The sequence below is a fragment of the Gossypium hirsutum genome, chromosome A13 (assembly GCF_007990345.1).
Source record: "Gossypium hirsutum isolate 1008001.06 chromosome A13, Gossypium_hirsutum_v2.1, whole genome shotgun sequence".
Taxonomy (NCBI): domain Eukaryota; kingdom Viridiplantae; phylum Streptophyta; class Magnoliopsida; order Malvales; family Malvaceae; genus Gossypium; species Gossypium hirsutum.
The window spans coordinates 7,776,462-7,787,726 of NC_053436.1; positions in this window are offsets into that span (position 1 = coordinate 7,776,462).

Below are 11,265 nucleotides of genomic sequence, written 5' to 3' on the forward strand. Positions count from 1 at the left end.
ATTAGCCATGTCCTCAAGACACTTACCCGATCCGCTGTCCGCGATCAGCTCAATAGTGTCGCACACATAGTGTCCATAATGATTCACGAATGTATATTGAGCCCGCACACTCAGTGCTATATAATCAACTCGCACATTTAGTGCCACGTAATCAAATCGCACACTTAGTGCTACATAGTCAAACCCGCACACTTAGTGCCGCATGGTCAATTCGCACACTTAGTGCATCATATTCATTTCGCACACTTAGTGCAACATAGTCAAATCGCACACTTAGTGCTGTACAATTTAATCCCGCGCACTTAGCGCCAATCTCATGGTCATAAATGGTTATACCCGCACGTTTAGTGCCGAGATCAACAACTCAGTACATCTTACCTCTTTCTTTTCATTCAACAATTTCATCATCACATACGTACATGCGTATATATATATATGTATATTTATTCATTCCATTCAGCATCAATACATAAACATTATGACCATTTGAAATAATACCAACTACATGCTTAATGACTTACCTCGTGTTGGGTAAGACGGTTCCAACTCGGCTACTCGATAACCTTTTCTTTGCCTTTGCTCGATTCACCTCCTTTAGCTCCTTGAGCTATATCAATAATTTAACTAGTTTAACCACCTTGCTAAATATTTACAATCCAATCTCACATGTATATGTATGTTAGTATATTCGGCTAATAATCTCATGCAACTACCAAAGCCGAATCAACTAAATATACTTATGTATACACACATATATCATCATCGAAATCACCTAAGCTTAGACATCGATTTTTAATTTCAAGTAAGTTGCCGAATGCAACCTTACTAAATTCTCATGGATTCAATATACCATTACCATGAAATCAACAACCAAATTCATAGACAATTTAGGAAAATCACATTACAATTCTCATATTCAAGCAAAGACCATGGCCGAATGCACATATGACCTCATAACAAAAATATTGAACCTTTGGTTGCCCAATTAGTTTAACATCCATCAAATTTTTAAATCAAGAAGCTCACCTCATCTATAATCAACTCTCAATGCCCTAAGGCATCAAAAACAACATCAAAGAAATACAACCATCCATGGCCGAATGTCCTAGCCGAATTGTTTTAACCATGAGTAACATAACAAGCATAGATCGTGTTTATGGATATACCGTGGCCGATTCAAGCTAATCACCTCCAAAATCATCAACCATTTTCGTTGCATATAACATATATAAACATGAATAAGTTTCATATAATCCCTTAACACATTAATTTCTTTCATCAACAACCTTTTCCTTGAACACTTTCTCATGACCGATTGCTCATGTTATCAACAAGATTCAAAGTTTAAACATGGGCTATTTAAAACATGCATGCATCTCAAAGACAACATCAAACATACCTTAGTCTAACCACCACCATAGCCGATTTTTCTCAAGCCTTTTTCCCCTTCCTTTCCTTCCTCTATTCGGCCAAGGATGTTCAAGAATGAACTCTTTTTTTTTTTTGTTTTCTTTCTTCAATTCACGGCAACAAGGGGGGGGGTGAGACCATGTACTTTTTTTTTTTTTCTCCATCACCCTTCTTTCATTATTTAATCACCATGCTTATTATTTTATTATTCTTAACATGCATCACTAGCATAACATGTTGGAGACATGTTTCCACCTATAGCATGGCCGGCCACTACATATTAGGGAGGGGGAATTTGACATGCAAGTCCCCTTTTTCTTCCACATGCACTAATAGGTCCTCATGCATTGACCTATCACATTTTAAAATTTTCTCATATAAGTCCTATTGACTAAATTCACATGCAATCGACTAAATCGAAGCTTGAAATTTTTACACATTCATGATTACATATTCTAGACAATAAACATCACATTCAAACCTTTCGGTGACTCGGTTTAGCGGTCCCGAAACCACTTCCCGGCTAGGGTCAATTTTGGGCTGTCACAATAATATTAAAATAATTTTCCAACATCAGATTTGTGGTTCCAAAACAACTGTTTTGATTTAGCTAAAACCAGTCTGTTATAACTCTCCCCCTTAGGGATTTTCATCCCCGAAAATCTTATCAGTGAATAGGTTAGGGTATTGATTTCTCAAAGCATCCTTGGGCTCCCACATAGCTTGCTCAACTCCGTGTCAATGCCACAAGACTTTCACTAACGCTATTCTTTTATTTCTTAACTCTTTGATAGATAAAATTCGAATCAGTTCTTCAGCATATGACATATCTGATTGAATTTCAACTTCGGTCGGGGAAATAACATGTGAAGGGTTAGATCAATATCTTCGTAGCATCGATACATTGAACACATTATGTATCTTTTCTAATTCAGACAGTAAGGACAACCGATATGCCACTGGTCCAACTCGTTCAGTAATCTCATACGGCCCGATGAATTGTGGAATTAATTTTCCTTTTTGACCAAACCACAATATCTTTTTTCACGATAATACTTTCAAAAATACTTTATCCCGAACCTAAAACTCAATATCTTTTTGTTTCAAATATGCATAAGATTTTTGTCGATCTGATGCTACTTTCAAACTATCGTGAATCACTTTCACTTTTTCTTCAGTTTCTCTAATCAGATCAACCCCGTGAATCTTATTCTCGCTTAGCTTAGTCTAGTACAACGATGTCCGACATTTACGACCGTATAGAGCTTTGAATGGTGCCATCTTTATACTCGATTGGAAGCTATTGTTATAGGAAATTCAATCAACAAAAAATATTTTTCCTACGTACCTTCGAACTTGAGATTGCAACAACGCGACATATCCTCAAGTATCTGAATAACACGCTCGGATTGACCATCCGTCTGCGGGTGAAATACGGTACTGAAATGTAATTTTGTACCCAATGCCTCTTGTATTTTCTTCCAAAATCGTGAAGTGAATCGCAGATCTCTATCCGAAATAATAGATAGTGGCACTCCGTGCAATCGAACAATTTCTGAGATATATAACTCAGCCAATTTATCAAGTGAGAAATCTATACATACAGAATTAAATAAGCTGATTTCGTCAATCTATCAACAACAGCCCATATTGCATCTTTCTTTCTTGGAGTTAAGGGCAAACCCGAAACAAAATCCATAGTTATTCTGTCCCATTTCCACTCAGGAATCATGATAGGCTGTAACAAACCTGACGGCACTTGATGCTCGACTTTGACTTGCTGACAAATCAAACATTTTGAAACAAATTCTGAGATATCTAGTTTCATGCCATGCCAGCAATAAAATTGTTTCAAATCATTATACATTTTCGTGCTTCCTGGATGTACTGAAAAACAATCACTATGTGCTTCGTTCAAAATCATTTAAATCAACTCTAAATTTCTCGGAACACATATTCGACTGAATCTCAAACAATCATCTGAATCAACTTGAAACTCTGAATCAGAAATTGACTCACATTGAACCCGTTTTGCTTGCAATTAATTATCAAATTTTTAACCCTCACAAGTTTGCTGTATAAACAACAATCTCTTTTCAACTCAGCTACTATCGAACCATCATCAGACAAAGCTAATTGTGTGTTCAAAGCAAGCAAAGCAAATAAAGACTTCCAGCTCAAAGCATTAGCAACTACGTTCGTTTTTCCTGGATGATAATCAATCACTAATTCATAGTCTTTTAGTAATTCTAACCATCTCTGTTTACGCATATTCAAGTCTTTCTGAGTTATCAAATAATTCAAGCTTTTTTGGTCAGTATAAATATGATATTTTTCACCAAACAAGTAATGATGCCAGATTTTCAATGTGAACACTATCGCGACTAACTCTAGATTGTGCGTCGGATAATTCTTTTCTTACGGCTTCAACTGTCTAAGGGCATAAGCTATAACTTTGCCTTCCTGCATCAAAACACAACCCAGGCCATTTAACAAAGCATCATTGCAAACTACAAATTCTTTACCCGCCTCAGGCTGAACTAACACTGGTGCCTCTATCAATAATGTTTTTAACTTTTCGAAACTTTTTTGACCACTCAAATTTAACATCTTTTTGAAGTAGTTGAGTCATCGATATTGCAATCATGGAGAATCCTTTCAGAAATATTCAGTAATAACTCGCTAAGCCCAAAAAAAATACGGACTTCAGACAGATTTTTCATAGATTTCCAATCAATAATAGCAGAAATCGGGCTCGGGTCAACTCTTATACCTTCTGCAGAAACAAGGTGCCCTAAAAATCCAACTTCCCAGAGCCAGAACTCGCATTTGCTGAATTTAGCATACAGTTATTTATCTCTCAAGGTTTGCAACACAACCCTCAAATGCTCGGCATGCTCAAATTCATCACGTGCATAGATCAGAATACCATCAATGAATACAATGACAAATCGATCTAGGTACAGTCTAAAAATTCTGTTCATTAAGTCTATAAAGATAGCAAGTGTATTTGTTAATCCGAAAAGCATAACCAGAAATTCGTAATGTCCGTACCTCATTCTAAAACCAGTCTTTGGTACGTCAGAGTCTTTAACTCACAATTGGTAATAACCCAATCTCAAATCAATTTTCGAAAACACTGTTGCCCCTTTTAACTAATCAAACAAATCATCAATCTGCAGTAGAGGATATTTTTTCTTTATAGTCACTTTATTCAGCTATTTGTAATCAATACACATTCTCATCGTGCCATCTTTCTTTTTCACAAGCAATACTGGTGCACCCCAGGGAGAAAAACTCGGTCTAGTAAAACCTTTATCCGTCAATTCTTGCAACTGGGCTTTCAATTCTTTTAACTCTGTCGGAGCCATCTGTACGGAGTTATCGATACTGGTGTTTTTCCCGGCACTAACTCAATGTGAAGCTCAACCTCTCGTATTGGTGGTAAACTTGATAACTCTTCAGGAAGCACATCCGGATACTCACACACAACTAGCATTAATTTTATATTCTTTTCAGTTACTTTCGTATCAAGCACATAAGCTTTCTCAAAAATTTCTAAGCTAACATTGAAGAAATCACTACTGGTAAACCATTCAAATCATCTGACTCAATCCAGATAATCTCATTATTCTGACATCTAAGATCAATCCTCTTTCATTTACAGTTTACTATAGCATCATGTAGCGTTAGCCAATCCATACCCAGAATTATACCAAATTCATCAAATGGAAACAACATCAGATCAGCCAAAAAAAAACCTGAATCATCAATGGACAGTTCTTGTACACTTTATCAATCAAAACGCACTTCCCTAAGGGGTTTGATACTCTAATCACAAATTCACTAGACTCTATAGGCAAAGTCTTACTGGATACTAAATTCATACATATATAAGAATGAGTTAATCATGGATCTATCAATGCAATCACAATAGCATCATAAAGAGTGAAAGTGATAACATCCTGAGATGACACTTGTAACACCCCTTACCTATGTCCAGCACTGGGACAGGATACGAGGCATTACCGGACTTAAGCATAAACAAATATGGAAAACCAGGCCATACAATTTCTTTTAATTCAAAAATTTTCACACTATACACATTGTCCCTTATTGGGCTCTACGAAGCCCAAAACATACTTTAGAGAGGGTTCAGAACTAATTCGGGAACTTTGGAAAGTTCTGAGAAAACTTAGAAAATTTTACCATACAATAGAGTCACACGCCCCTGTGCCTTTGACACACCCGTGTCTTCAGGCCGTGTAACTCTCTGTTTATGATGTCAGCACACAAATTGAACCACACGGCCAGGCTACACGCCTGTGTCTCCAGGCCGTGTCCCTCATAAGGTTGTGACACACGGTCGTGACTCAGCTAGTATGACCAACACTTAGGCTATTTTCCAAACCTTTATGTTACTCATAATCCCTTACAACCTTGCACACATCCAAACCACAATTCATGGCATCATTTTAATAAGTAAACACTCTTTATTAAGACACATTTATCATACTAACATATCATTTTTCATATAATGCACTTACTCATGAAATATCAAGTCTAGAATCATTAATCCCCATTCATAGGACTTGCCTTTTTGATGCCCACTTTTACCATTAAACCAAGGTTACCAACTTATCCATCAAACACTTATGTTTAGCCATCATCATCTTGGTTCTACATCATGCAATTACTTCAAAACTATGACCATCTCAAATGGTCATAAAGCATACATCCAACACACATGACATACTATCAATCATGCAAGGCAACCATATAATTTTGCCATCACATCATAAGCATTAAACATAGTATAATTAGCTAAACTTACAAACCATAATCAATATGAGCCACATCTCATGGCCATATACAAATAACTTAATATAGCCAACATATTTGAAAAAATCATAATAACACATATCATTTGTCCAGTCCCTATACATGCCACTCACTTGAAATTATTCATATATGCATCAATACTCCAAAAGAGGTAACTTGATAGTGTGATGCTGCCTCCGACAATCTCCAACCCTGAGATGACCTGACTACACTAAGAGAAAATAAAAAGGGGAGTAAGCTTTACACTTAGTTAGTTTGTATGAAAATAATAAGCAAATTATTAACAAGTTCTTGCCAAATTCTCATTATTTATTTATATTCTAGTAAGACTATTTTCTCGGGTCACATTTGTTAAATAATTTATATCTAGAGCTACAGAACTCCAATTTTAGATCTGCTAATTTCCCTAGAAACTAGACTCACATGTATTCCTACCATAAAATTTTCAAAATTTTTGGTTTATCCAATTAGTATAGTTTATTCATTAAATTCGCCCCTATTTTACTATGTCACAGTTCTGACCTTTCTTTACTAAAAATCAATTATCTTATAATACAAGACTCGAATAATGTTTCCGTCTGTTTCTATTGAAATTAGACTCATTAAGAATTTCAATCATATAAATTATAACTCATAATTATTTTTTCCAATTTTAAATGATTTTCCCAAATCAGAATAGGGGATTCCGAAATCATTCTGACTCTATCTCACATAAATTCAAATATCTCATAATATGAAATTCTTTTACTTACTCCATTTCTTCTACGAGAAACTAGGCTCGATAAGCTTTAGTTTCATATTTTATCTACCCTCTAGTTCAATTTCCATAATTTTTGGTGGATTTTCAAATTCAGACTACATCTACTGTCCAAGGCTGTTTTAGTGTCACAATGATGTTAACTAAGTTCATACACCTTCATATACATATACACTTGAACACATACATACTTATACACATAAACACATATATACATACCTTCCATAAAACCATCATTTGGAAAAGTACTCACATGAATTCAAATGCGTACCTGTGCCCATTCGCACATAATCATTTGGTACAATTATTTACCATTGAATTTCATATTACTTTTCTCTTTCTTTCCTGATGAACACTCGAAATGAATATCAGATACGTGGATGTAATGCACCGAAGTGCCTGAATGTAGCCTTGGCTACCAGACAGAGAGTGCACCAAAGTTCCTCATATCATAGGATCAAGTGCTGCTCTCAATGGGGGCTACTCAAAGAGCTAAAGAGTATCCGAACACAACTCAGGATACCCAGCACCCGGACCCTAGATGTATCACATATCGAATGAGCTCATAAATGCTACTCACGGGGCTACTCAAAGAGCTAAAGAGTATCCAATACACTTAGGATACATAGCACACGATTAAAGCATATATCACATATCTATCCTAGTGACATGTCACTTGTATCCTAAGCTATTCCTAATGTTCAAACAGGATTTCTGATTACAAATCTTCGTCGGACATACTCGGAATGTCGGTCTCATCTCACATAGCAATTATCATATATTCATAAATCATTGAAAAAAGTTTCATCACATTAGTACAACATGTTATATCATCAAGTAATCAAATAAACACATTAGTCATATCATAATCATATATTTCATGCATTGCTAGTCATGTATCTCTATTTCATATCATATTTCCACATCATATACTCATTCCATCAACTTTTCAATATAGTCCATTATACAATTTATGTCATAATAACAAGGGAGTTAATTCATAAATAATATGCCTATTATTAACACACAAACTTACCTCGAATACGAAAACGACAAAATTACCAATTTAGCCTTTAACCTTGTACTTTTTTTATTTAAGCCCGAATCTTGATTTCCTTGACCTAACATTTCAAATATAGCCTATTTAGGACTCACATTATTCAAATTGACAAAAAAATCATATTTTTGAAAATTAAAAATTTTACCTCTAAACTTTCACATATTTGCAATTTAGTCCCTAGGCTCGTAAAATGAAATGTGTTCAATTTCTTGGTTACACAAGCCTAGCTGAACCATATTCAAGCTTATGAAAGCCCACATTTCTCATTAAAATAGAATTTTAGTTACCCATTTTCCACTGTTTTCAATTTAGTCCTTTTCACGAAAAATCACTTAGTGCAAGATGTTAAACACGCTCCAATCTTTCATATTCTTCCATTAAACATCAAAATACTAACATGTCATGCATGGGTAAATAATTAAACATGAACCCTAGCTAAAAATAATGGTAGAATTAGATAGATCATACTACCAGGACTTTAAAAATGCTTAGAACATTAAAAACGGGGTTTAGAAGCACTTGTTCTTGAGCTTGGAAACCCTAGCCATGGTGTTTTTCATTAGAATTTCGGCCTTTAGGAAGAAAATGGACACATTTGGCTTTTAATTTTGTCTTTTAGTTCATTTTGCCCCTAAATGACCAAAATGCCCTTTTTACTATTCTTTTAAATTTTACCCTTCTAAGCCCATTTTGTCCAAAATTTTTAGAACTTGGTCAAATTACTCATTAAGGAGTTCTATTTAATAATCTAATTCAATTTCATGCAAAATGCTTCTATAACACAAGCTTTACAAATTATTCGATTTAGTCCCTAAAGTTCAATTAGGCACTTTACAGATAAAATTTCCTCATGAAATTATCAAAAAAGCATAGAAACATATAATAGACTTTATAATAATCATAAAATAAATATTTCCACTTTATTTGTGGTGTCAAAACTACTATTCCGACTAGGCCCTAATTTAGGATGTTACATTTCTCCCCCTTTAGGGATTTTCGTCCCCGAAAATCTTACCAGGAAAGTGGTTTTGGTTTTCACTTAAATTCACCAATCTCATAATCTCAATTAAAGAACTTTCACTCTGACCGAGCTTTTAATACTTATCTTTTTATTTTCCCATACTCGTACCGTAAGTGTTTCATTGTAATGCCGCACATCGACTGAATTTCAACTCTTACCTATAAGTCCCTACACACGAGGATCAGATCCACTCCATCATGTTACATATACACTCATACTTAAATCTTTTTGAATTCAAATGGTGAACAAGTCAGTTCATCATAGCCTTATACTATCTAAATTCATACCGTCTAAAAGCTTGCGGACTCCACACTCGGTTGCCTTTAAAATTTGAAACCTCATTTAGCTTTCACAAGAAACCATGATATAAAACTCAGTTTTCAATCCGATTAGTGGAGATTAGAATTTCAAGAAATCCAACAATCATAAGGACACAGAATTCCATGAATTTGAGGAGCAAAAATTCGGGATGTATCGGTACAATTTACCAACCTCGTAACATTTAATAACTATCCAAGTACTCGTAACCACAATTTACTTCCTTAAGGATCATGCAATAATCATCTCATTGTGACTTAATAAATTCAAGTCAGCTACACTATTATAACTCAGATATCACATGGCATCAAATACCTACAACTATCACATTGTCTCATTGTCTTTAAACGCATTACAAATCATACATCAACACATCACTAAAAATCAAGAAGTCTTTGCCCAATGCAGACTAAACCAGTTTAAATGCTTCGGTTAACAACGTTCTCATCTATTAAAAACTTTATTAGCATGTAATAGACTTTTCAACTTTCACAAGGCGAAAATTCTATCATCCATAGCAGCTTTAAGTCGTATCAAAGTCTTCTAAGGAACATACACTTTTCATTTAGACTCTCTGTCCTTTGCCCATAAAGAAATGAAATTTTATTCTCAGAGATGAATATATCATTTAATTCCTCAAACAACTAATTTACAAGGATTGAACAATCAAGCCGGTCTTAATCATTCATGAATGAAATTTCAAGAAATCCTCTCTTCCAGACAATAGAACGATTCAGATTGCAATCATTCAAAACTCACTCATCATGCTAATCAAAGACCATTTCAATTTTGATAGCTCAAGCAACTCAGACGTCTCGACTGAATATATTAACGCTGATCAACTTACTCCACCATACAATTTGAAACTCAAATTTTCTCCACTTAGGCCTCAGTCAAAGTTCAAATTCTTACACAAAAGTTTTAGAAATCCAAATACTAGAATCATCACATCACTACGATCAAGCTGAAAACATAGTTATACTTGATATATATATATCACAAGCTGAAGATTGTACTTTAAATATAAGCCATGCTTGACAACTTACTACATAAGGATAACCAGATAACCAAGATAGGAAAACCTAGAATAAAGAAATCCAACATAAAGAAATCCCAGATAGAGAAGTCGAAGATAAGGAAATCCAAATTACAATACCGTATCAAAAGACTGTGAACAAAGCTCATGAGAAAATATAAATGGTCTCAATAATTTTTCAGAGAAAAGAAATCCAGAAAGACATCATTTGAACCCACTGGAAACAAATATGTCAAGAACAATATACTTCCCGCATATATATGTAATCAGATAGAGCAATGATTAGTAGTGACTGAATCATGGTACCATACACAATTTCTCATCAATTCCCAATAAGCAGAAAGTAACAAAATACCAGAAAGAAAGAAAATAAGATCATATAGATCATAAACCAATCAGATTGACAATATCTTCCTCTAACATTAAGATCAGTCAATGTTCCCATATTACAAGAATTCATCAGAGAATATATATATAACCACTATAGCAATTTCAAAAAATAAATGGAATCATAGAGTGCCTTGAGAGAGATATCCACCATCGATTCACTAAAATTTCCATACTCAGACATCTCATGTTTCGAACATTATTCCTTTAACTATTTCTGCATCAAAATTCCATATTATTCTTTTCACTAAAGGAGATCTACTCATGAAGGAATTTGAATTAGTACATTTCCTGACATCATTTCAGAACAGACCAATTTCCAAAGTTGACCTTTTACTGACTGTGATATTACGAAAATCAATAAATCTTTCGGTCAATCTGATATTTCTCTAGTTTTGTCTTTTCATATCCATTCATTCTCAATCTCTGATCAT